Here is a 13,963-nt window from a genome sequence, read left to right as displayed (position 1 = left end):
TGGCTCAAATGACTACGTTAAAATTTCAAGTAAAAGTTTAATACTACATTGATAAAATTGAATTTAGGACAGAATTGGGACCGTACAATAAGATTAGGACTAATTAGGTAATTTCCCTCCTTAAAACCCTTTTTTTTTTGTCTATCCCTCCTTAAAACTTAAATAGTCTGAAATAGCGCTCATCGAGACCACATCAATGGTAAGATTGATGAAAAAGGAAAAACATACATTTAACGTTGACCAATCAATCTTGTGATTTTTATCCACCTTTCCTTAACTGTTCTTTCTTCTTCTTTTGTGTTCAAAATGAAAAACTTTAAATTTACATATTCGCTACTTTTTCACAAGACTCCTCCAAGATTCAAGTATTTTGATCAAGATAATGATCGGAATCCTGCTCTACAATCTCTCTAGAATCCAATCTCTAGTAACTCTATACCATAGAAAATTCTTTGGTTCAAATTCCTTTGAGTGGAATTCTCTGGTTAAAATTGTGAACCTTATATGATTATAAGATATGTTAATTAAAATAGATTAACAATAAGGGTCAAACTCATTACCGAAAATCGCACATAGAATTTAGCTTAAACACATTAGTAAGCATAAGAGAACAAATGAAAGTTTTTTAAAGCAAACAGAAAATCCCAGAAGAGTAGGACTAAAACAACGCTGTTTTGACTAATACAGACAGTCTTATTTTTTCATGACAATGCGCAGCTTTTGCATGTTTAATAATAACAATTTTCACCCTTTCCACATTGTGATTAATCAATTAATTCTCTTGAGATTATTTACGTCAATTCGATAGGTTAGGGTTTGCTATAGCCATTTAGATATTGGAAATAGAGTAAGCCTAATTTCAAAAGCTAATAAACTTACTATGTTGTCCAATAAATCTCTCTTATGTAGATTCTAAATTTGGCTAAACTTCTTTATCATCCTACAATAACTTAAAACTTTATTTCCTGAATAAAGTCAAATCACTAATATTCTTTTCTCTACTAAATTTTTTTTCCATATTTAGTACATACCGAAACATTTTTGCTTGCTCACAAACTAGGTTGAGTTAGGGAAACGTTGGATGGGCCATGTGACAGAGATAAATTGGTTTTGGTTAAAATTATTTTCAGAAAATCTTGTGTCAATTTGATTTCTATGATCAGATCTTTAAGATCCTAATAAATCATGTTCTGTCTTAATTTTCGCCTTTTTTAACTTTATTTTTTACTAAGCTTTCTTTAGAAGAAAGATGTGATTCTTTCAAATTTCGACAGAGGATAGCTATATATATGTCCAACCAAAATTAACATATTAAATAAAAATTTTGGAAGCCAAGCTTGAGTCCGGACGAAAACCATGGCAAATCATACGAATTATGCTATTCTTAATATAGAAAGAAAATCCAACGATTATCTGAACCTTTCTGTCGAGAAATTCCATGAAATGTCCATATTTTCTATTTAGATGTAATTTGGGAATATATTGCTATAGGATGCTTTGTGGGGGAGTTCACTAAAAAAAATCTCATAAATATCATATATTTTTAAAATGAATTTAAGGTTTTTTTTAAAGATTTAAGATTTAACCTATGAATGATTGTAAATGGATGGTCTCATTGAGAATTCCATGGTTTTTATTTGAGAAGATTGAATTTTTTTTTTTTTTTTAGGAATAAGAGCACCAAAAGTCCTAAAACTTATCATTAATACGTGATTGAATACTATAACTTTTAAAAAGTGCAATCAAGTCGTAAACTTACTAAGTTGGTGCAATTTAATCGTTTCATGAACTCCGTCCAATTTGATTAACAAAAAATGCTAACATGACTTTTTCTCTCTCTTGCGTGGCATTAACGTTAACCAAAGCATGAAGCATAATACTAAAATCACGTCGTTTTGGTTCAAATCCTAATTGTTGAATTAATTTTGAAAAGAAGAACACAAGCTAAAAAAAGAAAAGAAGAAAACAAAGCCTACATGCCCTTACCTGGTGGGACGGCGCCATCGATGGCTGTAGCCCAAATCTTGGCAATGGTTACCAGCCCTTTTCGACTATGGTGGGGCAGCGCCCCTCTAGGCTTGATCGCTGAACCTCGGCCTGGTTTTTTGTATTAGCTTTTTTTTTTGAAAAAAAGGCTTTTAGTTTTTTCCTCTAATTTCATTAAGATTTAGGGGTAAAAATGAGGGTCTGGACTAAAAAGACAATGTTCTAGTGTTTTAGTTAACGTTAGCACAGGAGAGAGAAAATAATAATAAAAATGTCACATCAACATTTCCCACTAAGTGGAATTGGACATAGTCCGGCCAAAAAAAAAGGACATTGTTAAAGAAAGGATTTAATTGAGCCAATTTATCAAATTTTAGGATTTAATTGTATTTAATAAAAAAAATTTAAGACTCGATTGTAATTTCATGATAAGTTTTAGGACTTTCGATGTACTTATTTTTCATCATCATCATTATTATTTGATGGGGTGGGAGATTGAATATTAATGCGTCAAATATTATTTACAATACAAAAGCGCATATATTTTTATTCTGAAGACACTTTATTATTATAGCCAAACCTCGAAACATTAGAAATTAATATTAAACCCTGGACTTATTAGACTGCTCTATTCATCTTGCAGCATGCTTCAAACCGAACGGTGTCGATCGTCCCTGAGGTCTCCCTATATCCTTCTACAAACTAAACAGGGAAATTCAATTTTTCTTAATGTTGGGATTTGGGATTCCCCCCTTCGCCAATAGCAATTTTAATGACTATATAATGAGGACTATTATGGTTGGTGTCCATTTTTACCATGTGCTTAATTTGTATGCTATTGATGGTTCTCGCTGGAGAGACACTAGAAATACATAAAGCGCCTCATTGCCACTTCATTTAATCAAGTAAACATGAAATTCCACTGTTAATAAAACTATATTTGGAAAATTGAACTGTGCCCCTCAAGGTTAAAACGATTGATTGAGAATTTGGAGATTTCCGGCTCAAGAGTTGGATGTCACATATTCTTATCCCATCACTACATATAAATTACTTTGGGTTAGGGCCACATTTACAGACAAAAAATCTTGACTTAATTGGTTCATGGAATTTGCAGGGTGCCTATGGGCATCTAGATAGCTGTATCTCCAGGCTCGTGGTCCTAGATTATAAAAGAAAAATAAATTTAATAAGATGAAATAAAATGCCAAGAAAATGTCATAAATTGATATAAGAGTTGATAAATTTAAGACATAATAAAAGATATATGAAAGGTGGTAAAAAATAACAAAATTTGGTAAAGTAAAACACAAATAAAAGTTGGTCATTAACTTCAACAAGAATTGATAACCTGCAACTTTCTGATAGTTTAATTGGGAAAAGTTGATAAATAATTCAAATAAAGATTAGTAAATTCACGTAATAGTTCATAAATTTGAAGCACCCATTAGAAAAATAATTTAAAGTTGCTAAAAGATGCCAATGATTTGCAAACTGTCAAAAACATTGGAAACTTCTTAAAAGTGCTGTTGGTAATTACCAACTAGGAAATCACGTGTTCAGAAATTCTTGTTACCCAGAGTCTTTTGAGACTTACCAACTTTTTAGAAATCTACTAGCACGAAAAAATAAAGGGAAAATATCACAAAAAATCTTAAATTATGCCACTTGTGATAAATTTACCCTTAACTTTTTTTTGTGACACGAAAAACCCAAACTACGCCACTTGTGACAAATTTATCCTGAACTTTGTTTTGTGATACGAAAAACTCTAAATTATGCCACTTGTGACACATTTACCCCACAATACTTTGGCATATGGGCATTTTCGGCTTTTCCTTTTTCTGTTTTTTTCCTTTTTTGTCGGTTTAAAGCATCTTGATTATGATTTTAATTTTCGAATATTTGAATTACGACGGAAACATTTTAGTTCGTATCAATCTATTAAAATTAAGCGTGTTGTGTCATAAAATATTGAGATTTTCTCTCTGTAATTTATGGTTTATCTGGTGTTGTATAAACAGATCGGGTCCAGAACTATTTTCTTTTTCAGAGAACGGCATGGATATTTATGCGATTCATGAAATTTGGTTTTTTTTTTGGTCGAATGAAATTTGGTTGGTTGAATACACATAAATTAAGTCTAGGCGGAGTATCTCCTTTACGTACAAAACGATTCTCTCGAGCGCTCTTGCCCCGTCAATAAAGTTTGGTCTCATGAAGTTGATCGCTATGCTTTTAATGTTAAAGGGGGTAATTTGACTCGACCCTTCTCCTTAGTTTCCAAGACATCATCGTCTAACAAATACATTTCCACCATGCACGTAGTTTTTTTTTTGGCAGAACCATGTACATAGTTTTGGACGGGTGATTTTGTGTCGATGTCAGAAGGGAGTCCAGATTCAGCTAAGCACTGTAGAGGGATTGAAACCCCAGATGACTAGATACAATGCCCTACTCCTGTTGGAATGGGGAGAAGCAGGATAAATCGTTGTGGCAATCGTGGCGGGGCTTCAACCCTTCTCTAGTTCATTACACTTTTTGACTTCAAGTCGTTTGTACATTCGAATCAAATGATGGGACTCAAGGTTATCACCATGGGAATCTCTCGTCAAGCATCGACAAGAACCTTTTGATTTAATTCTTAATAGAGATCACTAAAAAGTTTTACTTTGAGACCACCACTTTTGTCGATATCACATGTCATTCACATTGACAAGCATTTCGCGTATAGAAAATATCTATGAGGTGTTGCAATTTGGCTACGATAAATCAAGGACCAAATAAATGATTTTCCATGTCACTTACGTTAATTGTAGTTTACAATAATTGTTATTAAATCTAATTGCCTTCTCACTCTATATATACGGGGCTTGTACTCTTTATTCAGAGATATACAGAAAATTATGTTTCTCTCTCCTCAAGAATCTCAACTTGGTATCAGCATTATATTGTTGTATGAGGAAGTCCCCATTGAGACTGTTCCACGTTGCTTGTCACAACGCCGATCACATAGGCGGCAGCACCGCTCACGTTTCTCCACCAAGTCCACAGCTTCAGTTGCTATTCGAGACTCTTCCGTTGCTCATTTCAGAAAATAGACACTACTACCAAATTAGCCACCTTCAAACAAGCCAAATCCTAAAGTTTCGTCATAGACAGCCGCTGGACGCATCCTCACACGCCGCATCTACTAAGCCCGCTGCGTTTCAATGCTATTTTGACACATTTTGGTGGTTGTTTCGAAAAACAAACACCACCACCAGATTCACTGCCATTAGCAGAGCCAGCCAACGATATTTCGCCGCCAAACACCACCGCACATGCCCTCACATGCTGCGAGAATGCATTATGTGTGAGATCCATTAGAAGCCGGCGCTTCATGCGCCTGCACGCACCGGACGATTCTTTTCCGTATTGACACTATCATTGACATCATGAGCCGCGTCAACATAGCCATGAGCTTATGCCATGTCAGCGCCGCCACATCAGCCTCCGACCACTGACCGTTGACCAAGGCTATTGTCGCGTTGACCAGATCGGTTTAATCACTTTTCCGACCGGTTCGACCCGTTTTTGGCTAGTTCTTGGCGATCTCAGATACGTTCCTGAGGTCTTTCATGCTGAGTCCATTTTTGGCCTTATTTTGTTCATATCTACTCTATAGGTACTAATTTCTTCCCATTCCTTGTATAATTTGCTGTGTTGTAACTGGTAAAGTGCATATTATGGATAAATTAGAAGTTTCAATGCTCAATTACTATCGACTACATAAGCAACCTATAGGGCCAAATAACTGCCTCGAAACCGAGGTTCACATACAAGTCCACCCACCATTACTGCTACCAAAGAGGCTTCTCTCAATATATTGTTTGTCACTCTCTCCTTAGAGGATCTTCGATCCATTCTTCGAGAATCTGATACTTCTTTTATCCCTTTTGCTATGTATGTCGCTTCAAGTACTTTTGATTTGTGGTTTTGTTTACTCCACCTACTGCAACCATACGACTTCAAATTATAACTTCTTTCAGTCAAAATCATTATTTCACATGCACCTACTATTCACACAATTGATAATTCCCAAATAAGAGTCAGCCATACAGTAAACATTTCGACATCCACATTATCCTTACCTAACACCTTTATGGCTCCCAAACTCTCCCTAAATTTGATTATAGGAGGATGATTGCGTGACTTGGTTTTGATGTTTACTTCTCTTCTCATGGTTGTCATGCGCAGGATCCACCGATGACAAACCATTAGGACGGGCCTTAGAATGGGACACCTATTCGAGGTTGTTTCCTCAAATATTACCAACTCTTTTACTGGATGTACTGCCATAGTGTCATCTGAAACTTGACATTTTAGGTTAGGTCATGCATCTTTCTTTAGATTAAGATCTTTGATTCCAAGTGATCATTTAGGTTCAGTTAATAATAAACATATTGATTACCCGCCTTGTTAGCTAAGATAACATTCATGACTTGCCAATTGATCTTAGTGAGTATGTCTCTCACGCTCCTTTTGATCTAATTCACTCTGATAGTTGGGGATCATCTCCAATCCCCACCGTGAACGGCTCTAGCTGTTTTGTAATCATTGTGCATACTTATTCTCGTTATACCTTGCTTTTATGTTATGAAGAACATATATGAATTTGCTTATATCTACCGTAATTTTGATGTCATGATAAAAACACAATTTTCTCAAGATGTCAATGTTTTTCGTACTGATCATGCCATGGAAGATAGCGACACAATTTTTCCGGGAACCTCCCAACGAAATGACCGAGCAAAACGTAAACGTAGGCATATTTTAGATAGTACATACACTCTTCTAGTATCCATCTTTTGTCCAGAACAGTTTTGGCAAGAGGTTTGTCTTACAGTTGCACACACTATCAATTGTATTCCATCACCTATCATAGCTAACATTTCTCCTTATAAGCGCTTGTATGGTAATGTCCTCAATTACAGTCTTCTTTGAGTCTTTGGTAGTGCTTGTTTTGTAAATCTTCATCAACACTGGATTTATTCCCAAAAGATCCCGCACCTCCATCTACTCGTGAATCTTCCTCTCGAGAATTGTCTTTTTCTTCTATATGCAAGTCCTTTTGGAGATACCACCTCGGCAACTTCTAACCGGTCTACTCCATTCGCAGTGTCACGCCCCGAATCCTACGAGCGCGCGATCATCCCTTCGTGGTCGTAATGTACGCGACATCCCAGAACTTGTCGCCGACTCAATCGAAACACTAACGAGTAACGCGTGCGGAAGCAACCTCGAACTCTCCGTACAACATATAAACAACGGGATAGTAGAGAGACATAATACACATCAACAAGACACTTTTATAAACATAACATTGATTACAACACATACATTTGCAAGCCTTCTACGAGGCCACTATCTATGAACCACGCACAACAACAAGGATCGGGTGGTTGGTAAGCTTAACTCCTCTACAAAAAGGGGCACTCAAAAAATGGGGTAACTCGACCTATCCTCAATCCCCGTAGTATCTTAGCAGCGTCTCCGGATCAATCACGGTCGCGGGTCTGAAATGGTTTGGTTATACAACCATGAGAACACTTCTCAATAAGCAACAACCTAAGCCTCGCTTAGGCCAAAGCGTACCTCCGAACAATTCTAAACATGCAATACCGACATCCAACATGTCATAACAATCACAAGCGCCCTTACCTCGCCTCGGCACATACGTGAGCCCTGCACGTTAGAATATCGTCATAACATGGTAATTCGCTCCTCGAGCACATAATACAACCACATGACGTAAACGTGCATAAAACGGTTATTAATCCAGACATGCTCAACAGCAGCACAAGCACATTGCATTCCCCAATGCATAACACACGATTATAAATGTCCAGATTATTAATGGCTCATCGGGCCACCGAACCCCCGCCGGTCTTCTAACGTAACCAGGCATCGTCCCGCTACTTCGGCGACGGCAACGTCCGGAACCCCCGCCCAGACGGCATTCCACAAAGGAGCATTGATCCGGCCTCCACCGTGATCGGCAATCTCTAAAACCCCCGCTAGACGGCATCCGAACCCCCATCGGACATCGTCTAGAACCCCCGCCTAGACGGAACGTGTCGTGACCATGCACACACCTCAGCAATCATTACCAATTCTTATCTTTGTAAATTAGCCCAATGTCAACTAAATCCGTCAAAATGCCACGATAACACCGAATAATTCTCGAGAGAGAGAAAAACCGAGAATATACAAAATCGGGTCCAAATTATGCAGTTGCACAGTGACGGAAATCCGTTTCAAATAAATAGTAAACCAATTCCAAAAATCATGAAATTTGGATATGTTGTACAAAACATCTTGATGAACATTTTTCATGAGAACACAAAATCCAGTTCTGTCTAGAACCACCTCTTTTTGTCATCCAAAGTCGGACATAAAATATTTCACTCGGACTGGCCATCCGGCTTTCAAAATGCATTTCAAACAGTAACCAAATCTCCTTAGAAAGCTTTGAAAATTTTATATGTTATAGGCACAAATGTCTCCAACAAGTTTTGTGAGGAAGTATTTTGAAAATAGTTCTGAAAAAATTTATAAAAATTCGGAAAGACAAGAAGGTCGGACGAACAATAAATCCGGCAGACTGAATTCGGTCCAAAAATGGACTTCCGAATGGCCTCAAATGACTTCCAAAAATTCTCAAATTAAATTATGTTATACTTCAAGATGTTTTGAACAACTTTCATGAAGAACACTTCCTCAAATTATGCCCATACAAGTCACAGAAAAAATAGCAAAATCCAGCGACGCAGCAACAACCTTACCGGAAATCAACCAACGAGCACCACCAAGCAAACCAAGCACAACCAGCCACTAAACCAACTATCCACGACCCTTAAACCATTCCTAACATGTCCATTAGTCACCCCTTAGCCTAGTCAAGGGTTAGGAAGCCACTTACTAAGAATACCTAAGCAAGAAACCGAACAAAGCCAAGCCAAGCAAGCAGCAGCTGCTCCGGCGGTCAGACGGGTGGCTCGGCGATTTCCGACGACCTGGACGGCGGCTGCTGGTCGGAACAAGGCTGAGCAAGCTGGGCCGGTCAGCCGCGCAGCAAGAAAGGCGAGAAGCAGCAGAACAAAGAAGAAGCAAAAGCAGAAGCAGAACCTGAAGCAGTGAAGCAGCAAGCAGCAGAAAACGAAGGAGCAGAAGCGGAAAAGAAGAGGGAAAGGGAGAAGTCAGCACATGGGGGAGTCAGCTGAAGCATGGGGGAGTGATGATGGCTGGTGGAGTTGGTGGAAGTGTTAGTGGTCTGCCCTAAGAATCAATCAAGGTTGATACTCTAATATTAGTTGTGGATTAGGTTCGCCTCACAATAGCGAACCCGACTTAATATTGTCTATGCGCCTTGATCTACTTAAGAAGTAGATTTTAATTTATTCTCCTATTTAAATTATCTATGCGGTCGTACGCGTTATGAGATAACGATTAAACGTACGATTGAAGGTGGACGGTTTGGCGGGCCCAAATAGCCCGGCCCACTTCTTTTAATTCCGTTAGATAATGAGACGTATAAATAGATAGAGAGATCGTTCTCTTGTCTAGGGTTTTTTTCGATAGAGTATCGAAAAGCAAAAGGCGTTCAAGAAAAAGGAACTTCAAGATCTTTCGCTAGCACGTGGATCGTTGAAGAATTCCGTTCGTGTGTGTGGATACGGTAGAGGCGCAACACTTGGGGTGCTCATCCGGACACAATGATCCGCTTGATTTATCTTCGATCGCAAAAGTTACGTATCGAAATTCCTTTCGATTTCAATATACACATGGATCTGTCTAGGGTTCTATATTCCGTGTGTTGTTTTTCGTTGATGAACCCTACGGTGGTATCGAGCTGCTTGTGATATATTGAAGTTGAATTGGAAACCCTAATTGTTGATACATATGATGTATGCACAAGTGAGTCTAAATTAGGGTTAGAAGAATTTGGAAATACGAATTGATATGATCAACTCGTAAGGAACGAAGGTGGATGGGTCGAGATGTCGATCCTGTCTCCCGCTCGCCGAGGCGCGGACGCACGCCGCGCCCGGGTCATGCCCGAGGCGAGATCGCTGCCGAAGACGGCGGCGGAAACAGCGTCGCGCCCGGGCTATTGCCCGAGGCGGACGCGCGGGCGGAGACGGCGGGCGGAGATGGCGGCGCGGCCCCGGGGCTGCTGCGCGAGGCCGAGACGGCGGCCTGGAGACTGGGGGCGCGTCTCGGGTCTCATGTCTCGAGGCGGGAGACGGCAGCGCACCTAGTCTTCCGCGTGTCGAGGACTCGAGGCGTTCGGCCGTCATGTGACGGGTGGCGCGGAGGGCGGGCGGCTGGGACGATAGTCTTCCCCCGAGAACACGTAATTGAGACTTCGCTTATGTTTTCTTGACTCTCTTCGGGAAACAGAATTGTGAATTCTGTTTAGGTCGTGCGGGCGCCGCCCGAGCTCCTCATGCAGGGCGCCGCTCGAACCCCGTCGCCGAGGATCCCTGGCCTGATGCCAATATACACATGGATCCTGGCTTAGGTTCTATATTCGCCGCGTTGTTTTTCGCTGATGAACCCACAGAAGCAAAGCCGCCAGCAGCGTATGCAAAAACAAATCACGTGAGGGCAAAGTGGTCAACAAAACAAAGAATAAAGATGGGGGAAAGCAAGCAATAAGTGGAAGCGTAAGCACCCAGCAAAGCAAAGGCGGAATCAACGTGGGGGAGGGCAGCGGGGAAAGAGGAGGAAGTAAGCGGCAGCAAGCAGAAACAACGTGAGGCAGAGGAGTCAACAACGTGGGGGCAGCATGGGAGTCGGCAAAGCGGAAGGAAGCGAAGCACGTGAGCAACGCAGAAGCGGAAATAGAAACGTGGGGATGCTCGGCGGGGAAGGAGGAGGAGAGAGAGAGGAGAGAGAGAGATTTTCAACATTATTCACCCAAATATTTTTTCCGTAATTTTCCTTTTTCCGCAATTCCGATCAACCCGATAATTGGCCACACTTTAACGAGACGACGTCTAATAAATTAGTCATGGAAATCTTGAAACTTCGATACCCAATTCGGAGTCTAATTAATGGTCAAATTCAATCGAATGCGACTTTAGTGTATCTCGAACTAACAGGCGACTTTTAGGAATTACGCGCATCGACTCGTTGCCGATTCGATATCGAGCCACATCTCAGTTTACTCGAGCCATGGCGACCTCAGTTGTCATGTAATTGCGAGGGTCAATCACTAGTTCCGAATGACGCGATCGTTCGGATTAGGTTTAGGATCGTTCGAAATTCATACAATGGCCAAGCGGAATCACCCGCGATCCAATTGCACGACATTTGCGAATCGTTCCATAACCATTCTTGGATCGGCCTTTAACGGTCCAAAATATTCCCTCGCCAATCCTTATGGTCGAAGTGTCAATCCATTGCCAAGTTCTTAGGTCCACGTACTCGATTCAGAGCTAGCCATTCCCTAACGGTTAGTCTACTCGAGAATGATCAATTCCGAGCGAGATTTCACTGAAAGCGCATTGAAGAAATATTCATTTCATAAATCTCGAAAATGGGTCGAAATTCAGAATGTCACACGCAGATTCTCCATTAGGCGAAATTCCATCATCCTCTGCCCGTCATTCCACAAAAGTAAGTTGATCTTATGTTCAGTTCGTGATTACCGTTGTGACTCCACCATTGCTTCTCTTTCTAAACCTCGTACATATAGAAAAGCTAGTGTATATCCTCTCTAGCAGCAAGCAATGATAGATTAGTTTCAGGCCTTGATAAATCTCATTCATGAGATTTGGTTGATTTGCCTCTTGGTAAGTCCGTTGTAGGTAGTAAATGGCTACAAATGATAAGAACAAAGGTAAATGGTACTATGGACCATGACAAAGCTCGACTAGTGGTAAAAGGCTTTACTCAGGAGTATAAAATTGACTATGAAGAGACTTTTACTCCTGGTGCATGCCTTCCTTTTGTTCGCACTCTTCTTGCTATTGCCACGATTAAATGCCGATCTTTGTTCCAAACGGATGTTAAAAATGCAATCCTAAATGGCAATCTCATTGAGGAAGTTTATATGTTACCTCTCATGGATCCATTCATTCTTCTAACAAAGTGTGTCAATTACGTCGAGCATTATATGGCCCGAAACAAGTTCCTCGTACATAATATTCCAAGTCTAGCTCTACTATGGAATCTCTTGGCTTCAAATCCAATCTCTACAACCATGATCTTTTGTTTGGCGCAAATCTCGTGGATTGATTATAATCCTCTTATATGTGGATGACGTGATTATCACTGGTGATGATGATGCTGGTATTTCAAAACTCAAATAATATCTTAGTCAACAGTTTGAAATGAAAGATCTTATGTTGACTCAGCTATTTTTTAGGCTTGGACGTTAATTCAAATTCCACTGGTTATTATCTTTCTTAAGAAAAATAAGCCACCGATCTTCTTTTTCAGTTGGACTCACTAACAGCAAGGTCACTAAAACTCCTATTTAGACAAATGCAAAGTTTGATGCTAAAGATGAGACTTCTCTTTCAAATCGTACACTCTATCAATAGCTGGTCGACAATCTTATATATCTCATTGTTACTCGACCTAACATCACCTATGATGTTCTCGTTGTCACTCGGTTTATGACTACGCTCCATGCGACTTATTTTGCTACAGTCCTTCGAATTCTTCCCTACGTCAAGATTACATTATTTCATGACCTTCACTTTTCTGCTCATTCTACCTTAGAGTTGAAAATTTATTCTGATAGTGATTGGACTGGTGACCCTCAAAATTGGCCCTCCACTAAAGGTTTCTGTTTCTTTTTTAGGCAATTCAGTTATCTCATGGCGTAGGAAAAAATAGACTGTTTTTCTTGCTCTATTACAGAAGCAAAATATCGGACTCTTGCTAATACGATATTGAAGTTAGTTTGGTTGCGCTCGCTACTAAAAGACATGGGAGTGCTTCGTAATAGTGGAACAGTCATTCATTACGACAATCGATGAGTCATCCGAATAACACATAATGATGTTTTTCATAAACGCACTGAGCACGTTGAAATAGACTGTCATTTCATCTTATATTGCATTTTTCGTGGCACTATTCAACCTGTCTCCACTTCTTCTGCTAAACAAATTACTGATGTCTTTGCCAGGACACATTCACCTAGGCATTTTCTGGATCTTTTCTCAACTTCAAGTTGACTTTTTTCTAGTCACCTTAATTTTGCATGGCGATGATATATATTTGTGATTACTATTTTTGAGATTAGGTTGATTGTAGTTTATTGTATTTGTGATTAAGTCTAATCGTCTTCTTTCCCTATATATATTCTGTATATCTTCATTTGGAGATACACAGAATATTACATTTATCACTCATCACAAATCTAAACTATGTAAATGTACCCTTCTTTTATTTTTTATTTTTTTTATTTTTATCATCTATACGTGACATTAGATTTATTTACAAAAAGTACCTCTTGTAACTTCGAAAATGAGTGTTTAATTAGCTTGTTATCAACACCAAAAAGAGCGCTAAAACTCTTATCAATTGCAAGTTAGATGGAAAATGACAAGCTCAAGTTCCTTTATTTGCTTATGGGTCAGCCTTTGAAAAGAAGACTAAAGTCCCTTCCTATTAACCCCCTCTGAATATGCTTAATTGCTTATCATGATGGCTTCTATTAACCACACCCCCACTCCACACTTTACGTGAAGTCCATTCTGACTCTGCATATAAACCAAACCCTCACGTCTCCACCGAAACACAGCAAAACACACCTCCTCTTCCTCTGCTTTCTTTCCCTCTCTCTGCTTGCTCATCTCTAATAACCCCCTTGAGAATTCTCTTTCCTTTTCCTTGCACAGAGAGGATCACAGAAAATGTCAAACGCGTGCGCGACCAAGAAGAGCTCGAAGAAGAATTCGAAAGCGAGGCTGCCTCC

This window comes from Syzygium oleosum, unplaced genomic scaffold (assembly GCF_021117445.2).
Source record: "Syzygium oleosum isolate NSW1041296 unplaced genomic scaffold, Sole_v2.1 Sole_v2.27, whole genome shotgun sequence".
In the NCBI taxonomy this organism is placed as follows: Eukaryota; Viridiplantae; Streptophyta; class Magnoliopsida; order Myrtales; family Myrtaceae; genus Syzygium; species Syzygium oleosum.
Note: the sequence above shows the minus strand (reverse complement) of the source record.